This window comes from Dermacentor andersoni, chromosome 2, assembly GCF_023375885.2.
Source record: "Dermacentor andersoni chromosome 2, qqDerAnde1_hic_scaffold, whole genome shotgun sequence".
NCBI lineage: Eukaryota > Metazoa > Arthropoda > Arachnida > Ixodida > Ixodidae > Dermacentor > Dermacentor andersoni.
Genome location: NC_092815.1, coordinates 241,950,048 through 241,964,401, shown reverse-complemented (window position 1 = coordinate 241,964,401; position 14,354 = coordinate 241,950,048). Strand labels below are relative to the sequence as shown.

Genomic DNA, 14,354 nt, shown 5'->3' with positions numbered 1-14,354 from the left:
ACATTTCTGATACAATATAAGGTTTTGTTGTACTTCTGTGTTAACTCGTGCTTACGCAATTACATCAAGTAAACACGTGCAGGCTACATCTGGAATATTGGAGACCCGGACGTGAATCAAGCCCGCAACCTTCTCCTCCACCGAAAGCAATTACAGCACTTTCGGCCATGAACTCACGGCTGCTTACACGAGTGTAAGTAACTTGACATTTCCTCGAAGCTTGATCTTTCTTCATCGCCATGGACACCAAGCCGTCGACGTTTGCCATCAAATCTGCAAGTAGTAAGTTTTCGCTCCGTGAAAGTCGTCACCTCGCTTATATCGCGGAGTTCATTATTGATATCTGGCACGTGTAGGGACCTGCGAACGTTGTCGGCGATGTGCTCTTTCGCTTAACACTATCCGTATCTTCTGCCGCATCGCCAACAACTGTCGATGTTAGTGCCCTCGCTGCAGCGAAAGCACAAGACGCAGAACTCGCTAAGCTTTGCATGTTCTCTGGGGCGCTCGAGTTTCGTGAAATTATCCTTCCGTCTTCCACTATTCCCATTTTCTGAGACATGTCTACTGGCAGCCCTAGACCTCTTGTTTCCAGTGATTTCTGTGGTGATTTCTGCACGACTTCTCCCATCCCGGCATCCGCGCCACGCAGCACCAAGAACATTCGTTGGTAGACTCGCAGTTGTTTTGATCACCAGCAATTCAAGGTCCATCGTCATGCCTTCTCTCCGTACGGCTCCTTCTCACCAAGTTTGAGCTTTTTGACAAGGTCCATGTTCACATTCTAGGACTTTGGCCTCCATGACTTGGAAACGCCTACATGCTGAAGTGCATTGACCGCTTTATTCGGTGGTCATAGGCGTTTCCGATTCCCGACATTAAAAGTGATACGGTCACTAAATGTTTCCTCCTAAAATGCGCTTTTCTTTTGCCTCGTTCAATCGAACCTTAAGAAACACTTTTCTGCTATTAACTAATTCCATACACGCTTAATACATAACTGAAAACATTCCCGCCCGCGACACACACGAGCGACCGAGTAACAAAACTTCTGTTTCCTTCATTCCGACAGGACACGTGCTAATGTAATTCTACCAATGCTTCTGAGTGATGATGATGTACTTAAAGCAAACCAACGCGCTTAACCTTAAAAAGAAAACGTACACGCTCAACGAAGGTTACGCTTTGACAAACAAATGCACACGAGCGTTACTATCGGGCTTTAGTATACAAACTATAGGCTTCAGGTCCCTCACCGATGGAAGAAAGCCTAACTACTCATTCAGGAAGACTTCGCGAAAGTAATACCTTATTCAGATCTATAAAGCTTCAGAGCTTCTCAAGCGAAAACCTAAACACGGTCCTAACTTACTTATGAAGAAAACTCTAGTCTGAAATTGGGAAAATTCTCCAATGCTAAAAAACAAGCAAGAACAGCGAAGTGGTTGTTCCTACAGAACTCGTATTTTCGCCTGTTCCGAGAATCTCACAAAACTACAGGAACAACAAAAGGCCTGACATTACATGAGCTCTTGGCATCACAGTCTCCTGCAAGTTTGCGTCCTGGAGACATGTTTTCATAATGACCTCGTTAGACCGCGTCGCGCCTTCCTATAACCTCCTCTTGTACTGCCCTGGAGCGGCAATTTGGGCTAGTTGGTGGAAGTTAATCTTGTAATAAAGGGGTTGCTGCGCTGTAAACACAAGTAGAAGTGGACAGGACGCGAACAGTACTGCCACTTTGCGCTCCTTCGCAAAGCATGCTGCGCCCCGAAAGGAACGAGGGGGTAAATAATTGCCCCGTGCCCTTTGTCCGCTTACGCGCACAGCATACTTCTCTGACTCGTGTCATCCGGGGATACGGACGCGCTTGAATTCAAAACGTTCTCAACTGTGATGGCACCTTTCTTTGACTTGCACCCTGTTCATTCTCTTTGACGCCTTTCACCTTCCTAAGCTGCGTCATATAGTCCATTGCATTGTGAACTTTATGTTTCTTTCTCTGGCGCTCCTTCCTAGTGCTCACTTCTGTGCCATCTTCCGGCGCCTGGTGCTGATCATTATACATCTCGTCGGCCCGTATCGCTGTCTTACCCGCACAGTGGGAGTGATTTTCTATTAAATCATCTCTCTTTGCCTCGACTCAGGTACAATGCAGCAGCCATTATGTGCGGCACGTAACTCGCACTCCTGCGAAGTGCACTCTACTGCATAACCCAGCTCACGCAGCCATGACTTGACATGGGCGCCTTTGTCTGTCACGTGCGCAGCACCCATTAATTTGTGAATGACCTCGTTACCACTACATGCTATACACAAGCAGGGTGACTTCGCAAATTCATTCACAGCTGGCCTGGCTGTCTCTAATGTGCTATGTTGGCACATCATCTCGTCGCTCCTACTGCGGTTTTCAACGGCCCTTGTTGCCACCAAGGCATCGTTAGCAGCTAACGCTTCCAGTTCACCTATGAACGTACTGCTAACTGTGACATAATAGTTGCTGTGTTATCGTGTTTAGTTCTTCTCATGCCACGGCCTTTGATGCGATCCCCTGCGCATGCGTGACATGCACACATATGTATATATACTACGGAGCAATAAAGGCGGGGGTTCATTCCCGTTCATGTTCAAGACCGTGCCGTTCGTCGCGGAAACACGACATGGTGTCAGAAGTGGCCTTCGCTAATTGGGTGGAACCACGGGCGACGTGAGAAGATACAGGTACGGCCGACCTTCATCGTTGGCATCCTCGGCTCGGACACGATAACGGAACAAGAGCTTCGAGCCGTGGCGCGTGAGGAAAGTGGTATTTCGTGCCAGCTCTTTCCGGTACAGCCACCAACGAGCATCAACTTTGACAAGGCGTCAGAGTGGTCGGCGTGGGTGCAAGAATTCGAAGATTATAGATTTGCTTCCGGCCTTAATGAGCGAACTCAAGAGGCTCAGGTACGCACGCTGCTGTATACCATGGGGCGGCAGGCACGCAACGTATTCAAGACCTTTGAGCTGTCGGAAGAACAGTCAAAGAATTATGAAGTGCTGAAAAAACGTTTCGACGCCTAGTTCATTGCCACGCGGAATTTGGTCTACGAAAGTGCGTGTTTTCATCGTCGCCACCAAGTTTCAGCCGAATCGATGGACCAGTATGTAACGGCCCTACATACTTTGGCAGATAAATGTGTGACTATGGCGTGATGAAAGAACGGATGGCCCTCGACCGTTTCGTGGTTGGACTACGTGAAACAAAGTTGTCCGAGGCCCTACAAATGGACGCTGCACTGACTCTGAAAACGGCACTGACAAGGGCAAGGATGAAGGAAGCGGTACAGCAACAACAGGAACTTCACAGCAGCCCATACCACCAACCAGCCAGCGTAGAGGTCGACGGAATTCATCAGCGAGCAAGCCGGGGACATCCAGAGGACCAATGGGCCAAAGAAGACGTCCGAAAGTGTGCGGCTTGCGGCAGGGCCCGTCATTTAACCTCATCCTGCCCTGCAAAGGGGGCAATCTGCTACAGGTGCCAACGACGGGGACATTTCGCCGCGGTCTGCCCACAAAAGCAGAACTTCACGATCGCCGAAGCAAGCGCATCCGAGGTAGATTTGTGCAGTGCTCCCCGGACAGCTACAGTGAGTGAGCAAACAGAGTATGCCATCTATTTTGTTGGGACTTTAACTGGTACAATTGCAAGAGCTCATTTTGTTCAGGTCGCTATTAATGGGGTCACAGTGTCTGCTAAAATTGACACAGGAGCAGAGGTAAAGGTTGTTCGATCATCGTTTCCTGGCGTACCCAAGACTCTAGAGTGTTCCAACGTAATTTTGAAAGGGCCAGGCAATGAAGTGTTACATCTGAAAGGACAGTTCACTGCAGACATTCTGTGGAAACGGTGTTTGGTTAGGCAGGACGTTTTCATCATTAACTCGGGGAGTAATGTCATTTTAGGCTTGCCAGCAATATAAGCTTTGGGAATAGTGAAATTTGTAGACGAAGTTTCCATCCACCAAGCTGTGCAAACGTGCTTCCCCTCTTTGTTCTGCGGTTTGGGTACCATGAAAGGAGAATACTGTATTAATCTCAAAGCAGACGCGGTGCCCTATGCCATTTACACCGCTCGTCGTATACCCATCCCGCTGAGTGATAGCGTGAAACGCGAGCTAGAAGAAATGGAAAACAACGGGGTCATTCGTAAAGTCGAAGGGCCAACCGAGTGGTGTGCTTGCATAGTGCCCGCCTTGAAGCCGTCCGGGCAAGTGCGAATATGTGTTGACCTAACCCAACTCAATAAGTGGGTGAAACGTGAGCGATTCGTGCTCCCCACAGTTGATGAGACACTCCGGTTACGAAGCGGAGCGGCTGTGTTTTCTTGACTTGACGTGAACTCGGGATTCCATCAAGTAAAGCTACGCAAGGTTTGTCAGCTATTGACCACGTTTATTACTCCCTTTGGGCGCTATTGCTTTGAACGCCTGCCGTTTGGCATAACCTCTGCCCCTGAATATATTCAAAGGCAAATGTGTGAAATTCTTGATGGAATGCTCGGGGTCGTAAACTTAATGGACGATGTGTTAGTCTTTGGTTCTTCAGAGAAAGAGCATGATGAGCGATTGTTTCAGACTTTAGAACGCTTGACGGAAGCCGGCATAACTTTGAATCGTGAAAAATGTCAGTTCAGTGTAAAAGAACTATGTTTTTTGGTATGCCGAGTGAGCAAAGATGGCATACTGCCAGATCCTGCTAAAGTTGTAGCGATCACTGGTATGAAGCCGCCTGAAAAATGTTGCCGATATGCGGACATTCCTTGGTCTTGCAACTCATTGCTCGCGGTTTATTCCAGACTTAGCTGAGAAGTCTGCGCCGTTACGTCAGTTGCTGCACAAGCACAGTGAGTGGGTTTGGGCTACGCCTCAGCAGCTGGCGTTTGACAGCATAACACGCGCTATCTGTTCTGATAGGTGTATGGCAAAATTTCATCTACGGAATCAAGCCATTCTTTCTGCAGACGCGTCGTCGTACGGTTTAGGTGCAGTTTTACTTCAGGTACAACCAAACAAAGAGAGACGGCCAGTTATATTTGTTTCAAGATCACTGACTCCAACAGAAATGCGCTACACGCAAATTGAAAAGGAGACCTTAGCTCTAACATGGGCGACTGAGCGTCTCGAAAGTTATGTGCGTGGACTACACATAACGCTGGAGACGGATCAGAAACCGCTAGTGACTTTGCTAGGAAAGACTCCCCTAGATTTGGTACCGCCACGCATTCAGAGATTCCGAATGCGTCTGATGCGATTTAGTTTTGATGTCGAATATGTTCCTGGGAAAATTTTGGAAATTGCTGATGCACTTTCTAGAGCGCCAGTGCGAGGGCAAAAAACCAAGGACTCCCTTTGTGTGGGTGAAGTGAACTCGTTTGTTACTGGTGCGTTATGTGAGTTGGGTGAATCGGATCACTTTAGACTGGTCGCCGAAGAGCAGGCAAAGGACGAGACCTGCCGTACGTTGTGCCGTTACCTTCGTGAAGGCTGGCCGGGCCCAAGCGTTATGAGCGTTATGAGGCCATATTGGCAGTATCGCGCAACATTGAGCGTGTGTAAAGGGGTTCTCATGCATGGCACTCGCCTCGTTGTGCCACTCTCGCTCCAGAATAGAATGTTAAGTCTGCTTCATGAAGGTCATCAAAGTATTGTGAGATGCAGGGCGAGAGCACGGGAGTCTGTTTGGTGGCCGGGCTTGAGCTCTCAACTTGCTTCTTTGGTTGTCAATTGCCGCGTGTGTTCGAAGTTCCGAGAACAGCCGAGTGAACCAATGATCCCAACCCAGACACCTATTCGACCTTGGAAAAGGGTCGTAGCAGATATCTTCCATCTCAACGGCCGTAACTACTTGCTCTTAGCGGATTTTCTCTCTCGATTTCCAGAATTGTGTTTACTGGAATCGCTCACCAGCACTTGTGTTGTCGGTCACGTTAAAGACTTCTTTGCTAGGCACGGCATAACCGAAGTGCTTGTCACGGATAACAGTGCTCAATTTGTCAGTGAAGAATGTAAGCAGTTCGCGAAGGCCTATGGATTAAAAGCTGTGACATATAGTCCTAAATACCCGCTGGCAAACGGAGAGGTAGACCGAATGGTGAAAACGGTGAAACGGCTACTGCTAAAGTCTCATGATCCCTATTTGGCTCTGTTAGCCTACAGGGACACCCCAGGACCACTAGGCAAGACGCCAGCGGAGCTGCTCATGGGGCGGCGGCTTCGTACAACCCTGCCTCTCCATCCGAACAGGCTGGTACCAAAGACACCCAACCTGAAAGAGGTACGGAAGAAGGATGCAGTCGTCCGGGAAGAGCAGCGGCAAAATTATGACCGCCGTCATGCAGCCCGACACCTTGTCCCATTGGCACCCGGTGATTCTGTCTGGGTCAAGGACTGCAGGCGGGAAGGCGTCATCTGTCAGCGGGCAAAACGGCCGCGGTCGTATGTTGGAGAGCGGCATCCAGATCGAACGCAACAGGAAATTTCTAGTCAAGCAAGCGCCAAGCAGAATTCCAGACTCGTTCAACGAGACATACGAGTTTCCCCCTAGCCTGGAAAATGCAGCAGTTAGCGATCAGCCTAACTTCCGAGCCCGCCTAAGTGACCCCACACAGGATCAAGGTAATGTTTCGCCGCAGGTACCAGGCGAATACGTTACACGATTCGGCAGATCTGTAAGAAAACCAGACCGCTACGGGATTTCTGAATGTAATGCAGTACGTTTCTTTTGACTGTGTTTATCATTATTTAGTTGGTTGTTATTTTGTTGGAAAAGGGGAGATGTGGCATAATAGTTGCTGTGTTATAGTGTTTAGTTCTTGTCATGCCACGGCCCTTGATGCGATGCCCTGCGCATGCGTCACATGCACACATATGTATATACACTACGGAGCAATAAAGGCGGGGGTTCATTCCCGTTCATGTTCAAGACGGTGTCGTTCGTCGCGGAAATACGACACTAACTTCACAGGTTCCACTATTCTCTTTGGCCTTCGACTAATATCTGCTAGTGACTTCCTCCCAATTCGCTGCTGAGCGCGAGGTCGCGGGATCGAAACCCGGTCACGGCGGCCGCATATCGATGGGGGCGAAATGCGAAAACACCCATGTACTTAGTTTAGGTGCACGTTAAAGAACCTCAGGTTCTCGAAATTTCCGGAGTCCTCCACTACAGCGTGCCTCATAATCAGAAAGTGGTTTTGGCACGTATAACCCCATAATTTAATTTTTTCCCTCCCACTTTCGCTGTCTACTAACTACAGATATTTCAGGCTGCCGTTGTCTTTGTTCGATTGACTGCTCCAAACCTTTGTGGGAGGCGCCGGGAAGAGGTAGCCGCCGTAGCCACGGTTTATTTAGGCTGGATAGCCATGGTGCGGCGGGATCTCGGGAGCGGCCGACACCGCGGCCGCTCTGGTCGAACGCGCTAGTGTGTTCTATTCTCGCGCTATCTGCACGCGAACCCTGTTCTTCTTCGTCGGCTTTGGAGGCGATAATCGCACCGCTACTGGGCTCCCTTCCTAGTGCGAAGCACGAATCAAATGAAGTCCAACAGTAAAGTCTAGGTAATGTGTGCAGATGATGTCATCGTCGGTAGTGCTGGGTTCGCGCAATCCGATAGAGATGTACCAGGCAACACCGGCCGCGTAGGTTGTGCCGCCGCATTGATGCCCTAGACCGAAATCACGACCTACCGCACGTTCTCTTTAGTGCTCGGGCCTGTACAAGTCGGAGCTCCGAAAGAAGATCGTCCGGCTGGTCGCGACTTGCGTGGAGATAGCGCAAGTGTTGGTTGCTCCCATTGTTCATGTGTACGTGATTCTCGACCTGAAGACACCAGATGGTAGAGCTGTTGCTGCAAAACTTTCGCAGGCCCTGCATCCGCGGAAGGTGCGAGCACAAAACAACGGAAGGCTCGCCCGCTGATGCTTGCGGTCAAATCTATAATGTCGATATGGTCGCTCAAGGCATCGCGAAGGTTGTACTTGTGGCGTCGTCGTGCCTACGAGAGTGAAAGTTGCTCCTAGTGGAGCTGGTAGGAAAACCTCTGAATCGATAATGAGTGAGGTGCCTCCGAATGAAAAGTGGACAGCTCTCAGGAACATCCAAGGAAGGAGAACGGCGGACCGTACAAAAGCAGAAAACGCTCGCGTTTGACCAACCGAATTCCTTGGATAGAATCGTAGCGCAGCTGCCTTTGAGCTGGGGAGGAGGTTCACGGACAAAGTAGAGGTTTGATGCTGGGACCAGCGCGTCCTGACGATCGGCACGGGTGGACGCAGGCATTGGGGGACGGCAAGACGCGGAATGACGCAATAATTCAGATGGCGATAGCTGTTGTGACAGAGCGCCAGCTGGAGGAGACTGAGCGCTCGAGGTGACTTAATGAGCAAGGACGGCTGGCCCAAGCCTTCGTAGAAGTCTGGGCCAGAGTTGGCAACCGGAGCCTCAACGCAGCGAGAAACGGGGGGGGGGGGGTGTATTCTGTAAGAGTCCACCTAGTGGACTATCCATTTTGGCTGCTGCTGATAGGATGCAGCTGTGTGAGCAAGGAGAGGAGACGAGCGGCCCTAGCGAATCGGGAGCGGCAGAAATGGACAGTCCACTAGGTGGACTCTGGCAGAATACCCCCCTGGTCCCTTCTTGAGAAGGAAGTGGCAGTCAAGCTAGATGAATCAGATATCCGGCAGGTCGATCTAGAATTCCCGGACACCCTACCACCGCATGAGGTCTGCCGTACTGCGTGAGGGCACGTCACTCGCCTTGATAGAGTGGGTGCGCTCACACTGGCATGGGTGGGCTCGATCGTCCAGTGTCACCAATTTGTCAGCTCCGTCGCAAGGGTCTCCAATTTGGGGGCGCAACGAAATGAGGTAGCCGCCGTGGCCATTGTTTATTTGGGCAGGCCAACCATGGTGCAGTGGGATCTCGGGAGAGGCCGACACCGCGCTGGCTCAGGTCGGGTGCGCTAGCGTGTTCTATTCTCGTGCTACCTGCACACCAGCCCTCTTTTTTGCCAACCATGGAGACGATAGTCACGACGCTACACCGTCATTTTTTCGTTTAATGCTACCATTACTTTTTCGTGCTTTTGCCCTTCTCGTTCATGTTCATTCTCGTACTTTTTATGTTCTCGCTCATACTTGTGCGTTTCCTTTTCCACCTCCCAAAACAAGCTCAATGCGCTCGTCATAGTTGCCATTATCTTTGATTGCTTTTTGGATAGCTGGCCTTGTCATTTTTCGTCCGACTCAACTCCCAACTCGTCGCATAACAAGTCTGACCTAGTCACCTTTATAACATTCAGCCCAGCTGCCCCGACTGGTCGTTAGAATTGTTTCCTTAAATATGTTGTGCAAGCCCAAAATATGATACTGGTAAGTCAAAAGAAAAAAAACCATGCGCTCACCCACGGACACAGCACCGTGCCATCTGGTTCGTCTGTCCACTGTCACCAGTTGCTCAGGACGTCCTAGGTCGAAGGCTCATCCCTCTCGCTATTCCCAGTTGCTCAGGACTCCCTGGGTCAGACTCATCCTTATTGATGTTCCCAGTTGCTCTGGACTCTGTGGGTCGAAAGCTGATCCTTATCGCTGTTCCCAGTTGCTCAGAACTCCCTGGGTTGAAGGCTCATGCTTATCGCTGTTCCCAGCTGCTCAGGACTCCTTAAGTTGAAGGCTCATCCTTATCGCTGTTCCGAGTTGTTCAGGACTCCCTGGGTCGAAAGATCATCCTTATCGCTGTTCCCAGTTGCTCATCTCGCTGAGTCGAAGACTCATCCTTATCGCTGTTCCCAGTTGCTCAGGACTCCTTTGATTGAAGGCTAATCTCTATCGTTAGCATCAGTTATCTGATCTTGCCATTGTGTGCCGGAGTTGACCGGAGTAGATTAGAACTTAGCAAAAGGAAGCTTCATTTATATTATGTACACGAATATAAAAAAGCTAAATAACAGTAATAAAGATCATCGACACAGCCGGCAATAAATCGGATACTACCGCCGCCGGAAGAAGAACGTCCCTTTCTTCCCGATATTTCCTTTGCTGTCCGTTGGGATCACGTCATTTTCAGCCAATTGTCAAGGCCGTACAGCCCTCGTCATGTTCATCCAATAGTCGAGTGCGCGTAAGTGTTGTCATGTTCGGCCAATGGGGACACTCCATGGGCTCTATTCTCCGATAGCTGACTTCTGCCTGGCGTTGCCTCCCCGCCTGGAAGGCGCTCAGCAGGAGGGGATGGGTCGTTCTTGAACGACGTTCTAGCGAGGCGAGCAAGCTTTTCCCGGGACGAGGGTCAACGACGTCGAACCATGCCGGCTTCAAGTTGCAATTTTGGGAAGTGTCAGGCAAGTGAAGACAAAGCTCTACGCGCGGCGCACGAGGGTTGGATAGTCAACCTGTCTGACGGGTCCGACAGCATGGTCGGCGCGCACCTTCGCACCATAGTTGCCGTGCAACAGCGAGTGGTTGCGTTCAAAGAAGTTCACGGATGGTAGTTAATGGTCTGTTCTAACAGTGTGTTCAGCCATGTCTTGGATCGCGCTTTATTGCCCTTTCTGAACGCTATCACTGGGCTGAATACTACTGTTTTGCTGGCCACACGCTCTCCCAATAAATAGTTACTTTCATGACTTGGGTTCTGCCACTTTGGTCCTTCAACATCACTTCAACGTGGCAATATGCTGCTATGTATATTCGGGGTCAGGAGTACTTGGATGCTGAGCATTAGTGGAAAACACAGGTCAGAAAAGCCGTCAAGTGCCGCGCTGTCTTGTTTATTTGCCGTGACGAAACAACTGCGCAAGTTACGGTCGGCTCCCGCACCGCAATGGCTCCTGCTTGTCTTTTTTATGAATCCAATTGAGCATGGGTTGACTTCCGTAGGCTTTCCGTTCGGAAAGTGAATCGAGCAGACCGAAATTAGAGAGGTCGAGAAGAGTTAAGCGACGCTGTTATGATGTTATCCCAGGCCTGCAGCACATGAAGGCAAAAGCTGACTGTCCTGCAGTTTACGAAAAGAAAGCAAATACACACCCGAATATTCTCGCTGTGCACGAAGCATATTCAATTCAAAGTCCCTATGGGGCTATGGTGGTGCTTCACAGGCACCGCAGGAAACATGTTTAGCATGTACACTGCACGCATACAGAAGGTTGTTGTTTCTCCATGAACGCAGTAGGGCTCTTGCATGAGTAGCTTCCGCTGTCGCTGGTTGTCGGTGCAGTTAATGACGGCAAAATGCCACTCGGACGAATAACCGCTGTACATCCTGCTCAGCAGATGTGAAAAGAACATGTCCAAAACAAACTGTTCGGCAGATGCTGCAAGAACACGTTTAAAATCAAGATGCGAACACGCACCGCAAGCACAGCCATTTTCTCCCGTCTCCCGCAGCCATCACCAGAAGTAAGCACCTGGCGTCGAATGTAGCGGCGCTATAAAAAATCTAGTCTATATGGGATCTCTTTGATGCAGGCACTTTCATTGCTTCTCGTTTATTTATTGGGTCTTTTGCTACATGAAAGAGATTGCCAGTTTTCTTTTTTGGGTCCTTAACTCCAACTTCGATTGCGGCCTCCTAAACTACTCTTCTTACGGCCTCTATCATTATCGTTCCCTTCTCTTCTTGTTCTTTCTCTAAATTCACATATTTGTTCGCGTGCACTGGCCATAGTTATTTTTCTTTTGCTGACGGCTTCCAGTTTGCCCATTTCCCATTGAATAAGTGTGCTCTTTCCCGCTTAGAATTGCAATCAAATATCATTTCACTTTATGGAAGCCGTGGAACTAAAAAAAACGTGCGCTACAATATTATTCGAATTGAAGACTAAGTGTCGTCAGGTGGTGTTTCGGCTTAGTACGCCAATTCCGACAATACCTCACAGAAGTGTTCTCACGCCACATCAAGAATCCCCACAGGAATGAAGGGTTTGCTACAAGTGCAGGATATATCGAAAGTTCGAAATGTGGAAAGACAGTTGTTGTCTTGCTGTAAAGTGAAATACCATATTGAGACAATGTACACCGAATCCAATGGAAATCTGTAATGTTTGAACTTTTGTAGGAATGTTGCAAATTGTAAACAATCCCCATTATGAAATTTTTTCTGCAGCATGCACCTGTACAAAACAAACAATGCACGTATAAAAACCGAACACCTGTGAGCTATTTCATGTTGCACTTGTGTTTTTGACATTTTAGAACACAATACGACTTATGTCTTGAAACATGATAAATGACGCCTAAGTATCGTGCATTGAAGTTTGCAGCTCGCTCCTCTAAAAATGCTTTTGAACTATTTCTTTATACTCCAAGCAGGTGGCGTTGTGTCTGGGCGCATAACTTTAACCGATCAAAAAGGCTGGCAGAAATAAAAACATGTTATCCAGACAAAAAATTGCAGGGCGACGCGGAATGTTATTATTGATCACAGAGTGGAGCTTTTAGAGGCCTATGAAGCTGAGTTATTACGTTTAGGCAATGCACATCGTACAAATATTTACAACATTGAAGATGGAAAACACAGCTGGTGTAGGTGTCCCGGCAGACGAATTTACAAGAAGCTGTGGACAATTCCCAAATACTGGTTGTGGTGCTCTGCTTGCACACACGAGTCAGATCCCCACTTCTTGAGACATGACAAAGTGCATGCCAGACTAGAACCAAAGCGCACAGTATTGTGTCGCGAGCCAGAAATTTGTGCACACCAAATGACTGGTGAAATTAAAGATATTTAACATTTTTGCAACACGCTGACTCTCTAGCTAGCCACGTTTCTGGTGCCTCAAAGTTTAAGCGAATGGCTAAAAGTGTCTCTGTAAAGCGACTATTTGTGCGTGCGGAAGAAGAAGAGGAAATAGTGGTTTTTCGAAGCCGGAAATCGCAGTATCTTCCTCACAGAAGTAGTGGACAACACAACCTCATGTTCGGGAAAAAGAAGCCCGTGAATTCAGGCAGAATGCTTCGAGCGGCCAGTTGCGAGGCAATTTTGCCTGTATTTGCGGGCTTCTTCACGCTGGGATAAACACTTTTTATGTAGCACGGTTTCACCATCAGAAAGCTGTATCGCGAGTTTTTCATGTTCATTTCATTTATTTCATTTATTTCCTTTATTTTTTCCCTTAAAGGCCTGAAGGCAATACATAAGGCGGGCGCAAAATCAAGGTCAAAGAGAAAGAATAAATTGACAAAAGAGAACAATAACAAAAAAAAGAGTATGTAACTGTTAAATGTTCTTGTCCCGCGTATACAATGCAAAGTAAAATTCACGGGATTGAAACACAAGAAAAAAAATATAGATATATATATGAAAAACTCAATTAATACACGAGAAAAATACAGTGAAAAAGGGATCACACGGAAAACAAGTAAAAATAAAAAATAATCAGCTGTTCAGAGTGCCGAATTGAATATGACAGGAACCTTTTGCCCTCATGAAAAATGGTCATTTAGTTTATCCCGGAAGGATTTGCGGTTAGTGCAAGATGCGATGGTATTTGGTAGGCCATTCCATAGTGCTATCGCGTCCGGAAGAAATGATGACTTTAGAGCTAAGGTGCGACAGTTGATGCGTGCGATGCTATGGTCATGGCTTAGGCGGCTAGACGTCCTGTGCGGGGGTTGCAGCTTTTCGTGTCTCGTGCGTGGGTGATAGTAGAAATGATGAAGAAGACAGAGGCGAGATATAATGCGGCGTGACTCGAGTGATGGGATGGCCAGGGAGTGTTTCAGCGCGGTAATACTGGTTTTTCCTGAATAGCATGATGATATAAATCGGACGGCGCGATTCTGCACGGCTTCAAGGTCAGCGGCGAGGTACGCTTGTGATGGGTGCCAAATGGATGAGGCAAATTCTAGTTTTGGGCGAATGAATGTTATATATTGTAACCAACAGTTACAACAGCCGTTTCTACGAAAAACCTATTTATGCAGGGCGAACCTGTGCCCGTCAACAAAAACCGACGGAGCACTAAACAGCAACCAAAAAACGTCCCTCGAGGAGGAGGAGGAAATCAACTTTATTAGAGGTCCTGCAGGCCACGAGAGCTTTGGGCTCTCATGGAGTGGGCGTCTCCCACGACGGAATCGGGAGGTTGAGTTTCCTGGCGGCGTCGTGGACCTGCTGTACGGCCCAGAGTTGGGGAGCGAGTTCTTCGCTCCGGATTGCTTCTTCAAACTTGCGCTTGTCCTGTTCGTAGTTTACGTGAGCTTGCGAGCACGGCCAGAGTAAATGATATACGTTAAGGGATCTATTGCGATTGGTGCAATAAGACTTGTCGTAGAGCTCAGGCATGTAATGGTGTAGTCTGTCTTGCGT

At 48.6% G+C, this 14,354-nt stretch overlaps 1 pseudogene; it reads left to right on the top strand.

The window, feature by feature from the left end:
- The first annotated feature begins 239 nt into the window (after positions 1 to 239).
- Positions 240 to 7,964, top strand: LOC140215890 (uncharacterized; annotated as a pseudogene).
- The last annotated feature ends 6,390 nt before the right edge of the window (positions 7,965 to 14,354 follow it).